This window comes from Protopterus annectens, chromosome 7.part0, assembly GCF_019279795.1.
Source record: "Protopterus annectens isolate FY-2018-M chromosome 7.part0, PAN1.0, whole genome shotgun sequence".
NCBI lineage: Eukaryota > Metazoa > Chordata > Ceratodontiformes > Protopteridae > Protopterus > Protopterus annectens.
The window spans coordinates 10925259-10943666 of record NC_056739.1 but is presented as its reverse complement, the minus strand read 5'-3'; the positions used below and the strand labels follow the sequence as shown (position 1 = coordinate 10943666).

At 40.8% G+C, this 18408-nt stretch overlaps 1 long non-coding RNA gene across 1 annotated transcript; it reads right to left on the bottom strand.

The window, feature by feature from the left end:
• Nucleotides 1-7: 7 nt before the first annotated feature.
• On the bottom strand, nt 8-16294 carry LOC122805791. The gene is made up of 2 exons (XR_006365447.1): nt 16259-16294; nt 8-1582 (listed from the first exon to the last, which is right to left on the bottom strand). It is a non-coding gene; the product is annotated as an uncharacterized LOC122805791 (long non-coding RNA).
• Nucleotides 16295-18408: the final 2114 nt, after the last annotated feature.

The window sequence follows — 18408 nt, the reverse complement described above, 5'->3', positions numbered from 1 at the left end:
CTCCTGCTGGTTTGTGAAATTATTTATTGCATTCCTAAAAAAATTACAACAGTATACTACATCCCCATTTATTCTATAGTTATACATAACATAGTATAAATACATTGTATTTTCAGTGCTCTACCCCATGGGCAAACTTTGAATACACTAAGCAAAAGAATGAATGTTGCCACAGGAAAAAAATCATGCCTTTTTGTGTGTGTTTCAGTGATACAGCAATGGAAAAGTGGAATCAAAAATTTGATTATAACCCCATAGAAAACACATACACTTGTATCTTTGATCCATGTCTGATGTGGCAAGATAGGCACTTTACTAAGGATACATTTTCAAACTTGAGTCATCATTCAGTCAGTTGTAGAAAAGTTACATCCTTCAAAGGACATTCCTACAAGGATAGATTTCTCCTTTCCCCAAGCTGCAACAATCACAGAGTTGATTACATGAGTACAGAAATATAAGGACAGAACACCATACATGGAGAAGTTAGGAGCAAAATATTTCAGCCAAAATGTGTTTAAACCATATATTTTTTGTCACTTATCAAAAACTGCTGGAATATTCAAGCGAGGGATCCATGGATGATCAAGCATGCAGCTGTACCTTCCACTGCCACGTATTCTTTGTCATTTAACCTGGAGTGTGATTTATACAATTCTTATATTTAAAATATAGGTGAGACATTTCACTAAAGATACATGAGAAGAGTATGCAGAATGAAGCACAAGGAAATTCTCATGCAAACAACATAACATTATGGATCTACTCTGGGTAGAAACTAGTGTTGATTTTAAAAGGAAGCTTATTTGTTTTTGTCTGGCCTTGAGTTAAAGTTTTGTTGAGAGCAGAGTACAGAAAGTTCAAGAACAACTAACTTGGTAATCCTCTTATTGTTTTGGTTGTGTTGCCAAAAAGAATGCCAGTAATGTATATTTTCAGATGTCCCTAAGCATTTTATTCTGACAGATGAATTATATACTGAAACTTGGAGGCCTGTTTTGAATCTCGGTCACCTACATGTACTGCTGTATCCCTAGTTGGTGACCTGAAGTGCCGGTATATCTGGAAACGCACGTCTGTTTCCATGTAGTCATGTCCGAGCTTTCGTTGCATGTGATGTCATTCTGTGTTCCCTCTAAGGAGGATCAGCAGTAAATAACATGCCCAGATTGGAAAGTGGTGATACATTTGGTCATCTGATCTTCACTAAAGGCTAAAGTGGTCACCACCATTTTTTATCTTTTACCACCACAGAAAATGACTGATTTACACAAATCAAAGGGAGAAGAGTACATCTTAGTGGGGTCATACAAGAATAATTCTATCCCAGTAGTAGGCAGATGTTCTTCAGTAGCTCTAAGCAGATCTTGTCACGGAGCTAGGAAGCCACAAACATACTTGTAAAAGAGAATAAGGACTTGAATGAAAAATGAATTTTGTTTAGAACTTCTGTATTCAGCTATAAGTACGTGCTAGGCAGTTTCTCTGATTTTTCATACAGGTCTGCTTCCTTTTGATCCATTGCTGGGTTTTCTATGCCATTCATGACCACTTCAACTTTTGTGTCTTTACCATCATAACTCTGAAAAAAAAAATCATTAAACAAGTTTACTAAAACAATATTACACGTAGATTATGAACAGAATTTCCATTAGGAACTCAAATATTTCCTCTTATTAGGAAATGAACATATAGGTATTGCATATGTATTACTTCATACTTCATATATACCTTAGCAGAAAATAACACTGTACCAGAATAATGGTAATCTCTACTTTCAATGCTTAACTTTAAAGAGAAGATAGAAGCTGAATGCTTTGCAGAAGCATTGTGGCATAGTCAGATTGCTATCAGTGTTTGTTACACAGCAGCACCGTAACACTGGCATTGTACTGCTTGTGATGCTATTGTCATGCAGTAATAAGTAAGTCTTAATCCTAAACAAGTGCAGAAGAAAAAAACAAGAACCACAAGCAGTGAAGGTAAAGACCCAGGAACCACACAAACCAAAGTCCAAACCACAAATCCAATTTATTGACAGGAAAAACAGTCCAAATGCAGTCAAGCACTTTCGTCTTTAGCAAAGACCTCTTTAGAACTGCTTGGCATGGTTATCTCCAACCTTAAATAATCCTAATACATCATGTGATCAACACGTGATCAAACATTCACATGACTCAACTTTAGTTTAGTACACATTAGTTATAAAACTTCAACAAAAATTGTTGTGAATGTCAGTTAAAATTGCATAAAAAATGAGCAATGAACATAAGTGAAACAATAAAAATAAAAATTGAAATAATATTGAAAATAGGAATAGTTAAAAAATCAGTGTTACAGCAACAAATGTATGAGTAACATGGCATAATCAGCCCTCATGGTGTTTTAGCTTTAGTATAGGTGTAATAGAACAACATTCATTCAAACCAGGTGGGGTAAGGGCATCACACACATAAATCCATATGAGCTCTTTCTTGAGAAGATGTTCTGTCAGTGTAAAAGCCCCTTGGATCTGGTTCCTAGAAATCAATCACCACAAATTTAAAAAGGTGACCAGGATAGGCAGAAATATGTCTGTACAGTGTATTAATTGTCTTCCCTTTCTTGATTTCATTGAGATTTGATGTTGCAGTGGTAGTATTGTTGCTTTACAGCTGCAGGTTCTTGGGTTTGATTCTTGGCTGGGGTGCCTTCTGTGTGGTATCTGCATCTTCTCCCTGTGTTTGTGTGGGTTTACTTTGTTCCAGGGCAGATAGCCTAGTATGAACCTATGAACCTATAACTAAACCTTAAAAAGGGCACAGTATACTCAAATCAAGGGGTGGCGTAAGCCATACAGAATCGGGCTAGGCTTATAATTGCCCCAGGGCAGATAACCTAGTATGAACCTATGTTCATATATTTTCTCTTTCAAGGCTAATGTAAAATGCTTTACACTGTTGGCAAAGTGCACCATAAACCACTCCCCTGGATGGGCAATTAAAATATTTTTTCACCTCATATTTCTTGTCTTTGATGAAAAAAGACTCAACAGAATATATGTTGACAGTAGTTACAGTGGTTACATTTGTACATACCTTTTGGTCTATTAGTACTATGTTTACCCAAATTCCTTTCCAGTAAACTTTTAAAACATTTGTCTTTCCTAAATACTATGTTAGGTTTGGAATCAAATAGTACATTACCATTGTCGATGGAAGTAACAATAGGCCAAAATTGATTAACCACATCAACAACGTGGTAGGTGTTTAGAAAAAAAGTAACAATCAAGGCTCGTTCATATGATTTGTCTGAATTAGGATCACCAGAGGTCAAAGAAATATGAGGTGAAAAAATATTTTAATTGTTCATCCAGGGGAGTGGTTTATGGTGCACTTTGCCAACAGTGTAAAGAATTTTACATTGGCAAGACTGGTCGAGCCTTGAAAGAGGGAATATATGAACATCTCAATGAAATCAAGAAACGGAAGACAATTTAACGCACTGTACAGACATATTTCTGCCTATCCTGGTCACCTTTTTAAATTTGTGGTGACTGATTTCTTGGAACCAGATCCAAGGGGCTTTTACACTGATGAGCATCTTCTCAAGAAAGAGGTCATATGGATTCTTGTGTGTGATGCCCTTACCTCCCTGGTTTGAATGAACGTTGTTCTATTACACCTATACTAAGGTTAAAACGTCTTGATGGCTGATTATGCCATGTTACTCATACATTTGTTGCTGTAACACTGATTTTTTAACTATTCCTATTTTCAATATTATTTTCATCTTTATTTTGTTTCACTTATGTTCATTGCTCATTTTTTATGCAATTTTAACTGACATTCGCAACAATTTTTGTTGAAGTTTTATAATTAACGTGTACTAAACTAAAGTTGAGTCATGTGAATGTTTAATCACATGTTGATGACATGATGTATTAAGATTATTTAAGGTCGGAGATAACCATGCCAAGCAGTTCTGAAGAGGTCTTTGCTAAAGATGATAGTGCTTGACTGCATTTGGTCTGTTTTTGCTGTCAATAAATTGGATTTGTGGTTTGGACTTTGGTTTGTGTGGTTTCTGGGCCTCTCCCTTCACTACTGGTGGTTCTTGGTTCTTTTCTTCTGGACTTGTTTATGACTTCTGGTAGAGGTTCTGGGTCTCCCACCATTGACCTGGTCTCACAAATTCGAGTTGGAATAGGCAATTTGGCCTCTCTTCTGGAGAAAATCAATCAACAACTTCATGGCAGCAGTGGTTCCCCTGAAGTTATTTCTTCTCAGTTAACTCAATGTTCTGGGACCCTTGCTGCCTTGTCTAATCAGCTTGGAGCAGGGGGGAATATAAGGGAACCATCCAACCGACAATTTATTGATTTTGATACTTGGAAAAGTGATATTTTTGATTTTTTTCTCTACCACATTGATATCTAATAATGTGGACCCTAACCATGAAATTATTGGGCAGCGTACCTTCGTTGAGCAACTTAAGCTATTTGAATAAAAACTGCTAGCTTTTAAGAAAGTTCAACTAGACAATGCATATTTACATGAGAATTTAAAGAGGGGTCTTATTCCCAAGGGTCTGCATTTGTGGTGGTTCCCTAATGGGGTGGATCTGAATTCTGACTTTCACAAAGCCCTTCTTAATATTTTCAATAAGGCAGGCATGGACATAATTCACCTTATAATACATGAAAATGATGTGAAGTTGGATAAACTTTCTCGAGATCTTGACATCACTAATGGTAGTCTTACATATGATGCCTTATTTGAACATTATTCCACAAATTATAATAATTTATTCAAGAAAATAGATGACATATGTTGTGCCATTCAAAACAGGAAAAACAGAAAACTGCAAAGGGATTCTGAAGCATTTGCAAAGGGAACAGCATATCCCCCGCCCCCTAGTGTCTCAGCACAAAACCAACCAATCACGACAGTGTATTCGGATGATGGACAGGGCAATATTATAAATTCAGGTGAGGATGACATTGTGATTCAACAGGAAGTAGTTTTAGACACAGACCAGTCTCTGAGGCATTCTGAAAGACTGAAACACAAAGAAGGAGGCACAACAGAGATTTACAGCAAGAATTCAACTCTGGGGATATAAATTGCAACTTTGAACATTTAGGAGCTTGTCCAAAAACAGCTGGGACTTACTTTAGGCATAAAAATAATAAAACTAACAAAAAGAACCCATGGTCAAAAAACTTCAAAGGGAAGAAAGACACCAGGAAGAGGAGCGTTTATCAAAGCAGGTAGGTATACCAGGACTTGTAGAACAGACTTATTGCTTTGGAGACATTGACTTTCATTCCACCATAGGGTTTTTTGATGAACAAATCTCTGTAAATGATCCCCTGGGATTCATGAAGCTAACGCCAGATGCAGGCGTAGCGTCGGCGTTCTAACACCAAATATGGCTGGTGAGCAATCCAGGTACAAGCTGTTCCACGTGCACTACCTGTGTACGCTACACCTGCACAGCTCCTGGGCCCTGTATGCTAATTAACCCATGTGCAGCAGTGTAGCATGCAAATGAATGTATGTAGTGATCCAGGAAGTGGTGCAGGTGGAGTGTAAGCATGCAGAAATGTAAACCATAAAACACGGTTTACATTTTTGCAAACATAAAATTGGAGCCATGACAGCCGACCAAACACATGTATTATATTGTTAATATATGCCAATGGATAAATATATAGCCATTGGCATAAAAAATGTGCAAAATATAAAATTAACATTTAATATTTATATTCGCACTATCGTGAAGTGGAAGCGCAGGGCAGCGGCGTGCAAACGGGATAGCAAGGAAAATAGAAAAATATAGAATAAAACTGCAATGTAACACATATCATGATTTCCCCATAATAGTGAATGGCAGGCATGCTACACCACACCATGGCGCAAGGGTTGCTAAGGGGCTGCGACAGTGTTATGCAGGGTAACTAGGAATTAGTAGGCAATGCCATGCAAATGAGAGGAGTAATTGTGAATCACAGATTCCCCGATGGTGTAAGGATGCACCTCACAGCGTAGCGTTATAACACCGAGGTGTGCCCTTGAGATAAAGATGACATCAAGAGAGGGGTGTGTTACCTTTTCTGTAAGCAAACATTGAAGCATTGCTAATCCAGTTTGCCCATAGCTAAGCAAAGCTGCAGGATAGGGGTGTGTCGAACTGGCTGTAGCTTTGCTTAGCTGAGAGTACACAAGGTAACCCGGTATGCATGTGAACGGAGATGAAAACGTGCTTAAACCCGGTAAATGGGTTTGTGCAGTGCGCACTTGAGCTGAAAAAGGAAGGATATAGGAAAGAAATAAGGAAATGCTGCAGCAGAGAAATTGGAGTACAAATGACTATTTAACACCTAGGAACCTACAGTGAGCCATTGACAACAGCTAACAAGGCTGCAGGCATCTACCTGCAAAACAGGAAAGGGGAGGGACTGTACTGCAAAGAAAACAGTAAAATGTCACAGCAGAACAAAGCAGATTTGCAGTATATCAGCTACAAGACACATTTTGCAACACATGACTGGGTAGGGAAAGTAAAAAAGAAGGAAGACGGCAGGTGGATGCATGCCTGATAATGGGTGGGGATCCTGGTTTAAAAGTGAATTAAAGGACAACAGATTAATCAAGACAGGCAAGCATAACTCCACACTAAAGGCTCCACACTTGCAGTACTCACTGTAAAACCCATAATTAAGATACCCTGCAGCTGTAATTGCTGATACACACCCAATGACATCAGTAGCATCCATAACAAAATAATATAAAGTGTGAAAGCACCTCACACACACTTGTGTATTCTCATACACTCTGCACCATTGGTGTATACAGAGGGGGAACTTTTAGTATGTACATGTTTAGGGGCTGTCATAGCTTTGATCCACCAGCATGTGTTGGAGACTGAAGGTGGTGTGGAGGATAATGCACACAACCACCTCAGGCACCAGAGGAGGAGAAGAGTGTTCAGACCCAGGGTAACCTATCAGGGGGTACATGATCTGGAGATAGTAGAGCATTACAGGGTGGACAGGGACACCCTACAGCAACTTGTGGAGCTGTGTCAGCCACACCTCAGAGCCAGAACAAACAGAGGGAAACCTATCCCAGTGGCTACAAAGGTATGTGTAAGCCTGAGAGTACTAGCTACAGGTACATTTCAAAGGCCAACTGGGGATATCATGGGGATCTCACAGGCATCAGCATCCAGGGTACTTCACCAGTTCCTGGATGCCATGTTACCACATGCCAGTGAGCACATATACTTCCCCCAAATGCAGGTGTTGGGCAGCAATATGCATCTCTTCCATCGTGTGGCAGAATACAAGGAGGTACTGGGTGCAATAGACTGCACGCACATACACATCAAGTCACCACTCAGTGAGTAGGGTAGGCACTACATAAACTGCAAAGGATACCCCTCCATCAACTGCCAAGCAATGTGCAATGCCCAGGGCATTATCATGGATGTGTGTGCTGTCAGCCCTGAAAGCTATCACGAATCCCACATCTGGCATGCCTCACAGCTGTATCAGGTATTTGCCAGGGGGGACATCCCATAAGGCCACCTGGTGGGGGATGTTGACTATGCACTGGAACCGTGGATGATGACTCCCATCAGAAATGCACACACACCCATGCAGGAATGCCATAATGAGGCACACGCACAAACCAGAATCATCATACAGCATGTCTTTGGGATGCTTAAATCAGGGTTCCGTTGCTTGGACATATCTGCAGTACTCTCCAGGCACGTGTGCCCACATCTTCATAGTATGTGCCATGCTACACAATTTGATCCTGCGGAAATAGCTGCATCAGGGACAGAATGGTGAAGACCCTCACAGCCCACCACCATTGCCATAGGCCCCACAGGCACAGAGGTACTCAAGACCATGAACACCCTGAGCCAGCCACAGTAGGCAGACGGAGGCGTGCCCAGTATGCCCATGCCTTGGCAAGGAGGGAATGTATAGCACACACACCGACAGTGTAGGCACCTAAGGACTGACATCTTTCTCCACCTACACACACAGTAGAAATGGATGGCACACACACAGGAATACCTGTAAATTGTCATGTATAGGCAGTCTAATGTGTGCATCCAACATAGGCAGCCCTCAACTATTGCACACACAACTGCCATTGGTGCAAGGTAAGTCAACACCTGAACAGTAAATTAAGCTATCAGCATGCACTGATACTGTATGTATAGGTTCATAGGTAGGTACTTGGCTAACTGCCTGAGGGCATTCATAAGCATAGCCAAAATGTGTCAGCTTTTGCCACCCTATTGATTCATTAACTGCCCCTCTGTGAGGAAGAGCCAATGGCTAGATCCCTGGGTTGTATCTATTGTTCCCCATCTACTCTTCAAGGTTTCTCTTGAAGAGTGTTAGTGAGGCATTTTTCTGCATAATGTAATTAGGGATGTTGTTCCAAAGTATGGGGAGTTTCTGTGACAGGAATCCATCCCTCTAGCATCTTCCAGTTATTGTTGTGGCAAGGTTCAGCTCACTACAGTGTGTGGCTCACTGTGACATGGATTCCCATAGGTGGAGCATATCCATTAAGGCTGAATTCGACATGGCTTTGTTGTCAGCAGAGGTCATCTCTGAGTAAGCGAGAAGCCACTGAGTAAAGTAGGAGTTTATTCAGTCTGGCTGCATAGGACATATGTTTGAGGCCAGTAATCCTCTTGGCAAGGTACATTTGTGGACCTTCCAGCTGTTGGATGTGTCTTCTGAGGTACATCCCAAATGGGTTATTATACTCTATGATGGGACTGATGAGTCATGAGTAAAGGGGCACTATAACCTCAGTATGTCTAGATGCAACCCTTTAGTAGTCAGATGGCCTACATAGAAGGATGTCCTAACTACTTTGGAGATATGATTGTCAAGGAGATCACTACCTACCTTAGTCCCCAGATACCCTATTACCTCATCTGTATTAAAGTAGCTGCCACTTATGTGTTAATATGTGGGTACTTAATATTCCACAATGGAGACCCATGACCATGCAGTTTGTGGCACTTAGCTGGAGGCCATGACTTTGACTTCCCTGTGTTGTTCTCTGTGAGGCTCCTTGAAGGATGTCTGTGTCAGCTGGACTGTCAAGTATGGCTCCCAGTTTGCAGTCATTGCCAAACATGGTCTGCCGTAGTCCACCTGTGTTTGCCTGTACCTCTGAGAGTATATGCCAAACAGTAGGGGTCCCAGGACTGAGTCCTGTGGAACACTTTTTCAGTCGTGACTGGTTAAGAGTTGGATCTGGGACCGCCTAGTCGTACCATGTCAGTTGTGTGTGTAACTGCCCCTCTGTGAGGAAGAGCCAATGGCTAGATCCCTGGGTTGTATCTATTGTTCCCCATCTACTCTTCAAGGTTTCTCTTGAAGAGTGTTAGTGAGGGGCACTGCATAATGTAATTAGGGATGTTGTTCCAAAGTATGGGGAGTTTCTGTGACAGGAATCCATCCCTCTAGCATCTTCCAGTTATTGTTGTGGCAAGGTTCAGCTCACTACAGTGTGTGGCTCACTGTGACATGGATTCCCATAGGTGGAGCATATCCATTAAGGCTGAATTCGACATGGCTTTGTTGGCCAGCAGAGGTCATCTCTGAGTAAACGAGAAGCCACTGAGTAAAGTAGGAGTTTATTCAGTCTGGCTGCATAGGACATATGTTTGAGGCCAGTAATCCTCTTGGCAAGGTACATTTGTGGACCTTCCAGCTGTTGGATGTGTCTTCTGAGGTACATCCCAAATGGGTTATTATACTCTATGATGGGACTGATGAGTCATGAGTAAAGGGGCACTATAACCTCAGTATGTCTAGATGCTAACCCTTTAGTAGTCAGATGGCCTACATAGAAGGATGTCCTAACTACTTTGGAGATATGATTGTCAAAGGAGAGATCACTACCTACCTTAGTCCCCAGATACCCTATTACCTCATCTGTATTAAAGTAGCTGCCACTTATGTGTTAATATGTGGGTACTTAATATTCCACAATGGAATGACCATGCAGTTTGTGGCACTTAGCTGGAGGCCATGACTTTGACACCCTGTGTTGTTCTCTGTGAGGCTCCTTGAAGGATGTCTGTGTCAGCTGGACTGTCAAGTATGGCTCCCAGTTTGCAGTCATTGCCAAACATGGTCTGCCGTAGTCCACCTGTGTTTGCCTGTACCTCTGAGAAGTATATGCCAAACAGTAGGGGTCCCAGGACTGAGTCCTGTGGAACACCAGTCGTGACTGGTTAAGAGTTGGATCTGGAGACCGCTAGTCGTACCATGTCAGTTGTGTGTGTAAGCCCGTTGGCAACCCGTCCTGTGATGCATGGGTGTATGTACAGGCTGGTGAGTTTATCAATAATACCTGAGTGGGGAATGGTGTCAAAAGCCTTGGCGAGGTCCAGGTAGTATGTGTGAACCACTTCTCCCCTCATCTAATGTCTTGGTGACTGTCTGTAAGGCGTCAAACAGATTCATTAGGCATGAACTGCACTCAACCAAGCTGACCTGGGTTGGGTCAAGTGTTTGGAGGTTACCAATGTCTTTGTTAATGAGTGCCATGAGTATGCGCTTCATAGCTTTGCAGACCAGGCTAGTCAGGCTTATGGGGGGGGGTAGTTACCATGGTCAGTTGTGTTTCCACCTTGGTGGAGTGGAATAGCCATTGCCACGCACCATTGTATGGGCATGTAGCCTGTGTAGAGGCTGAGGTTGAAAAGCTTAATTAGGTGGGGGGTCCGTTTGTCTTGTAGTGTTTGCAAGATGCAGTCTGGGACACCATCTGCCTCCATTGACGCTGTGTATTTCTGTTAGCGAGGGCCATTTCCACCTGTGTGTCTCTGATGTCTGGGATACTGTACTTTTCAGGTATTGTTGTGGGCTCTTTAGGGGGTGAAGTTTGCAATGAATGTATCTGCAAGGATGTTGGCGATATCAGTAGGGTCAGTATATTTTGTGCTATATTGCACTGGCACAGTGCAAATCTGTGTTACCACTTAGATCCTTGACATAGCCGACGAAGGCTTTGTGGTTATCTTTCAAATCCTTGCTTATTTTTCTGTTGATGTTAGCCTTGGATGATTTCATGAGGGATCTATGTTTCTTACTAATACTGGTCATGGATGTCTGCCCTTCTTGGGATTTGCTGTTTTTCTGGACTACTGTCCTACTTCTGTTGTATAGCCTGTTTATTGCAGGGGTCCACCAGAATGGTGTCCTTGTCTAGGAGGAGTGAGTCTTGGTTTACCAGTGATGGCACAATCCATACATCCTTGTAGGTGCTTATAGAGTGCATTTGTAAATTTGTCTGTATCTTGAGCAGTGTTTTCCCTTAGTGTGGGGGCTGCAAAACCCCCTACCCCTGTCTCTAGTAGTGTGAATTTAGCTGTAAGAAAGGTATACACTGTGATTTCCATGGGTGGGGGAGATGGTTGGGTGTGGAAACAGTGAATAGTTCATGGTCAGATCTAACCAGTGACTGGTTTACCTCCGCTATGGTGCACCTGTCGCCCATGTTGGTGATTACCACTTCTAATATGTTTCCACCCCTCGTTAGGGAGTTTACCATCTGCTGCAGGGCATATGAGGTTATAAATGCCAGGAAGCGCTGGGCCTGGAAGTGAGTACTTGAGTAAGTTTCCCAGTTAATGGTAGGGTAGTTGACATCGACCAATACCAGGGTGTGCGGTAGAACTGTTATGTTTTCCACTGTCTCCAGGTAGGTGGAGTGGTGGTCCTGGGTCATGGAGGGTGATCTGTAGCAGGCCACCGTTTGCATTGCAGTTGTGGCTGATGTTAACTGCACAAGGATGATCTCAGAGGTATCATGCTGCCCCACTAACCTGGAGGTGTAGGTATCCCTGATGAATATGGATACACCCCCTCCATGTCTGTGTCAGTCCATGTTCTGTGTCCAAAATGTATGGTATGGGTTGTAGTCTGGTAGTGCTGGTGTGCTCTCAGGAGCCTTAAAACAGGTCTCAGTTACTGCACAGATTTTGACATTGTCCATACTGAGGAGTGCTGTGAGTGCGTCCATGTTGTGATCACAACCCCTGGTGTTGAGTAGCATAACCCTCACTGATTCTGCTATTGTGCTGTTTACAGAGGTGGGATTCACCTTTGAAACTTCCCTAAAAAAGGCATCATGGGAGTGCCAATAGCCTTGGCCAGTATTTCAAAGCCTAAGGCTGACACATAAGCCAGTATGATAGTGTTGCATGCATGTTTCCCATCTGTGCTTGTTTCTCATCTTTCCTGTAGATAACCTACTGGTAAGCAATAGAAAGCCTTAAACTTGTACAAGTCTTTTAGCTTCCAAGATAGGCTTTTGGAGTGATTAAGTATCAATGTTATATATGTTCTTGCTGTACTTAACTGTTTTCTGACTACATGGTGATATTTCACTGTATATTATAATCTGAAAGCTTTGTTTATTCTCATATTATGGCTGTGATGGCCTGCACTTTAGAGGTTCACAGATAGGTAGTAGGCTATCTGCCCAAGGACAATTAGAAGCATAGCTACAGTGTGTTGGCTTTTTCCGCACCATTGATGAAGTAACTGAGCCTCTGTCAAGCATAGCCAATGAAGTGATTCTAGGCAGAGTTGCCGGAAGCTGTTGAAGACTGGGGTGGTGGAGGGTGATAGGGGCACTTAGTGATCTAAAGAGGGTATGTTAACGTGAAAAATCAACACCATTCAATTTCCCCAACAGGTCTTGCAGCTATAAAACTGGAGGGGCTCCCCCACCCCCTGGCTGTATGGTTCTGGGACACATGATCCCAGAGGTGTATATTCTGTTACCCATTCACACATCAAGGTTCCCCTTGAAGTGTGTCAGTGAGGAGCTATGCCTAATTTAGTTAGGAATGTAATTTATAGTCTCCCATTTAATTTGATATGTTTTTATTTCAAGAGTAAGTGAAGGTCAGTGGGTTTGGGTGCCTCCACCCTTTGCTTAGCCTAGCTTACACATAAAAATCATCTAAATAGGAAATAGGCAGAAGCAATGTTAATGTCAATAGTGTAATGGTTACAGCATTTGCATAGTATCTGTGCATTCGAGTTTCAAATCCCAATAAAGTCAGGGATGTTTATCATGTTAAAAAGTATACCTTAACCGCAGCTTGCATATAGAGGTAGAATTTGTCAATATAATAAACATTTGAAACACCCATATAAACTCACGTGTGCTGGAAAGTAAAGTCAACAGAGAATGTAATGTTATGCAAGCACATAGTGAGATGTTACTTCACTGACATGTATATATCCTGAGTAGTTAGCAGATGTGGCCATGTTTGAATGCACAGGTTATACATTTTAAAGTTTGTTTAACTGTTTAACTGCTTAACTGCTTTAATGTCACACAAACACTTTTAAACATGCTTACAACTGCTTAAATGAGCCTTATTTTGGAGTAAAAAACATTTTTAAAGCATTGCAGGTGTAGAACCCTGGACCATGAACACTATAGTCATGGGACTTGCCACTAAGCCATCTGAGCTGTATACATGTTTCATGGTCTTTAGACTACACCTTATACTATAGGCATTCCACAGTACTGGCCACAAATGGGACAGTCACTTTGTTTACATAAGTACAGTACATTATAATGGACTGTAGTTTGCGAATCAACATATACAAGTCTACATATGTATAACTGTTACAAATTAATATATATATATATATATATATATATATATATATATGCATGTCAGTGATGTCTGCATATATATATATATATATATATATATATATATATATATATATATATACAGTTAAATCTATAGCCATATATATATAAACATCTATGAACACATTTCATGACACAGAAGCAATCCAAAGGAATTGAAGTGTACACAAAACACATGCAGCTCTGGTATTATAACTATTAATATTAACCTAATTCACCATAGAAGGGATGGTTGTTGTGTATGTGGAGATTGTGTTGGGGGAGGACTGATGGGTAATGAAATCATGCATCAAGGAGAGCCTGGGTTGGATGTTCAATAAGTGAACTGGAGGGGTAAACATGGAGTATGGGGACAATATAAAAAGGACACAAAACAAGAACCCTTCTCATCCATAATACACCCTGTCATGTCACATTGCAACACCTAATTCCACAAACATATGAACATTAACATGTATCATACATATGTACACCAACTGACTGTCACATTTGTTTTCAGTAGTGAGGAATGCCTGTAGTAAAATATATATTCTAAACACATAACATTTGTACATATCTCAGATGCCTTAGTGGTAAAGTCAGTGACTGTGGTGTTCATGGTCCCAGGTTCAAGAGCTGTTAATTTATTTTGAGGGTCAGAATAAGGGCTGTTGGATGCAGGTGGATTAAAGCACTTTTAAGCAGTTGTAAGTGGATTTGGCAGGTTTCACAACAGTAAACGGTGCTTAAACGCGGTTAAACGGATAAGCGCTTTACAGGTTTAACCTTTGTTTAACGTCACGCAGTCCACGAGCAAACTGGCTTACAACCACTTAAATGTGTGTTATTCACACTTTCCCTACCAGTGCCTACTCTGAGAGGTAAAATAATAACTCCTTCCAGGATTAGAACCCGCAACCATGTACACCATTCTCAGAGTAATAATCCAAAGAAACATTTATTGAGTCCCAAAAATAAAGTCGTTTATTCAGATATAACAAAATCGCTTGTAAACCAAATCATGCGTTTTTGTCCCAAAATAAGGACTTCATCAGACTGTATCTGATGAAGTCCTTATTTTGGGATGAAAACGCATGATTTGGTTTACAAGAGCGTTAATTTTGTTGTGCTGTATCTGAATAAACGACTTTTATTTTTGGGACTCAATTCGTGTTTGGTTTGCCTCACCAACAACTTCTTTGGATTATTGGTCGTGTTTAGAGTTGTTCCACTCGTATTTTGGAGCATTCTCAGAGTAACCTACCACTATGCTACCTGAGATGTACCTATGCCAGTTGTGTATTCAGACAGATTAAATCACAAAAGGGAGGATTGTGTGGAAATAGGACAAACCGCCATGTACCCAATGAAAGGTGCATGCTATATATATATATATATATATATATATATATATATATATATATATATATAGAGAGAGAGAGAGAGAGAGAGAGAGATACATAGATACATGTAGATATATAGAGATATACATATATAGGTAGATATATAGATAGGTTAAAAACATCTACACATCTATGGCGGTACAGATAAACGTATGCGATAATATATATTATATATCTATATACATATACATGTGTGTGTGCAGATATATATATATATATATATATATATATATATATATATATATATATATACACACACACACATACATACATACATACATGTGTGTATACAGCATCTGAAGTGTTCATATCTGAGTATAACATGGACCATAGCAATCACACATTCTGCCCCCCCCCAAACAATATGAACATAACATATGAAGAGTATATGCCAATACACTATTACAAATATGTTCTATGGACACAGTCACCAACATAACTACAATGACTGCAAATATCCATGACAGAAATACACAGACAGCTTTCATTTAGCAAAACTTTATTACATTCCGATGTATTGCCAAAAGGATTCAAGGACTAACAGTACCTGCATGCTATACAGGAAGCATTTAACAGTGCCTTAATGAATCAGCCTGCACTTACCATAGTATTAGTCCACTAAGGGATAGGTGTTCACATAGGTAAAGAACCCCCACACATATAGAAGATGCATAAAAGTGGTTCCTACACACCTGCATCTGCTATGTACACCCACCAACATCTCCCCCACACCCAAACTAATTACAACAATACATACTGTCATACCTTAACCAATTATTCACCCACTGTACGACATCTGCTGAAACCTTAACATACCTGGACACAGACACACTAACATGGCCCTATGTGAAATAGTTGATGTTATACAATGGAACAGCTGCTGATGTTACGGGGTTTGTTTGAACTATTCCCATTTCAGTAGGTTGAAAAGTAATTACACCAGGAAGCGTTACCGATTACTGATTATCAGCACAGTATGATACAGATTAACACCAAACCAAAGATGTCTGGTAAGCACACTGTAAACCCCCTAACATTATATGCATAGCCATGCAGCCTTGAGCTGGTCAAATATCCTGGCTGACTGAAACATATGCAGAAGTATTAGGTACAGACAAACCCTGCACAAGTAGCAATGTTCAGAAATCTAACAGCAGTACTCACATTTAGACCAAATCCTTTAGGAATTACACACAATATATTAGTGTTTGTCCCCATACAGCTGTTGCAATAGATTTCAAACAACACTTCCAGGCTGTCTTCCTCACAAGTAAGGCAAAGGGGCAACACCCAAGTGGAGTACTCAGTTATAATCCACTGTTGCCATGGTATTGGCTAAGGCAGTCACTGCACAGCTGATGTGCATGTAATTAACTACTTAGGAACACTAATTGGTTATCAGGATAGCACGTTACTGAGCTCTAACTATAAAAGGATGCCTTGTCACACATTCAAACCATCTGTATCTACCTGTAGAACAGTACAAAATACTGAAACGCAAACCGAAAACGAGTAATATACCAGTCAATAACACCTCCAGTTACTAAGAAGGTATGTATAACATTTAATATGTCTGTGTATTTAGTACCTGTTCTGTAAGAATTACAGTGTAATCAATGCATATAGTGGAAATAGTTATCTTGTAGTGATGTATTGTTGAGCAGAAGTAATGCTTGAAGTATTCTAAGTGTGTACTGCTGTAGGTCACAAGGCAAACTCCTCATACACCACAAGGGATGATATACATCGGCTTGGAACTCACCAATTCTCTTCCAGCCACTGTCAGTGTCAGGGTTGGTCCAACAAGTATGTGCTATAACAGGGGATAGTATATGTCAATATATTGTAACAGTAGACATATATATGGGTGTATAAGTAAGATGAACATGTCAATGGTGGGCTTACTGTGCAAATATGGTTTGCATCGTGGGATATTGTGCCAATAACTGTGTAATGTACAGTATTTTAGGCAGATCTGTATTCCATTTTACATAGCATTTCTGTTATGTTATGCAAACATTAGTTATGTCTATAGGCAATTACATAGAGTGGATATTGAGAGTACAGACACACTGGTTGAACTACCAGGTTTGTGTAGCCTAAACTCTCATTGCCAACCTAACAGCCACTTGCAAATACTGCATGTAAGGTAGTGCACAGTACTGGTAATGAAACAGGTTGCATATCATCTTTAACTCTACTGTAACATCTGCAGTAGCAGTGTAATATGTAGGAGACTGCTGCCCATGTGTAATAGCTGCTTCATAGGTGATGGCTTACACTATCTGATTATATCCTGATCATGTTGATAGTGGCAGCAGAGCCTATTGATACATGACTCTGTTTGGGGAGTAGTTGTCTGTGCCCAACAGACCTTATGGTTCTGGTGGATATGTGAGTATATACCCAGAAAAGGAAACAGACCTGTAGACACTTGCATCATCTGTAATCAACTATCAGGATGTGATGTACTCCTCAGAGGAGGATTGCTGCTAAAGGTAGGTTCAATGTTTCTGTAATAGCCAGTGTTGTCACATCCATAACACAAATATCTACGTGTGAGCATCACTGTCTAAAACATCTTCATAAGTAATAAGTAAACTAAATACAGTACTTGGTACTTGTAGTACTGAATGCTCATACAGGCATGTCCACTAGTCAGCTACTGGTGTTTACTAATGTCAGCTTTGTGTATGTGGCCATCCTGGGGGAATGTAATCTCTATGCCATGTACACTGCCAAACCCACCTAACACCACACCCCACACATTGTCTGGGATGCAGCTACAGGGGTAAGCTGGAAGGCAGTCCAGTCTACAGCCATGACTGGACTGGACAGTCATGAAGTGTAGGTTAACACATGCATCTCATCATCACAACCAACACATACCCTTACCAGAACACAGTAAGGACACCCACACATACTACCAGAAATCACACACATTCATAGAGGCTTCTAAGTATCTGGCCAAGCAAGTGACCTCCCAAGCTGGAATAGACAGACAACAAAATACACAAACTGTATGACATAGTTTGCATAATTGTGCCACACCTCAGAACACGTGGCCGGAAACATGCCCAACAGTACTCATTTGGGAATGCAAACTCTAGCACTATGTTACACACCAAGCTATACGAGGGCAAACATAATGTCAGCTGCCTGTCTGCCATTATTAGTCACATACCCATACACTCAGACCACCTTTTGAACTATACACATGGCCCTGACATATTCCATGTTGTTGTGCAGGACCTGTGATGCAGTAGCCTGGACCGCATGGAAACACACATGTAGGAACTGTCAGGTCTTGTAGC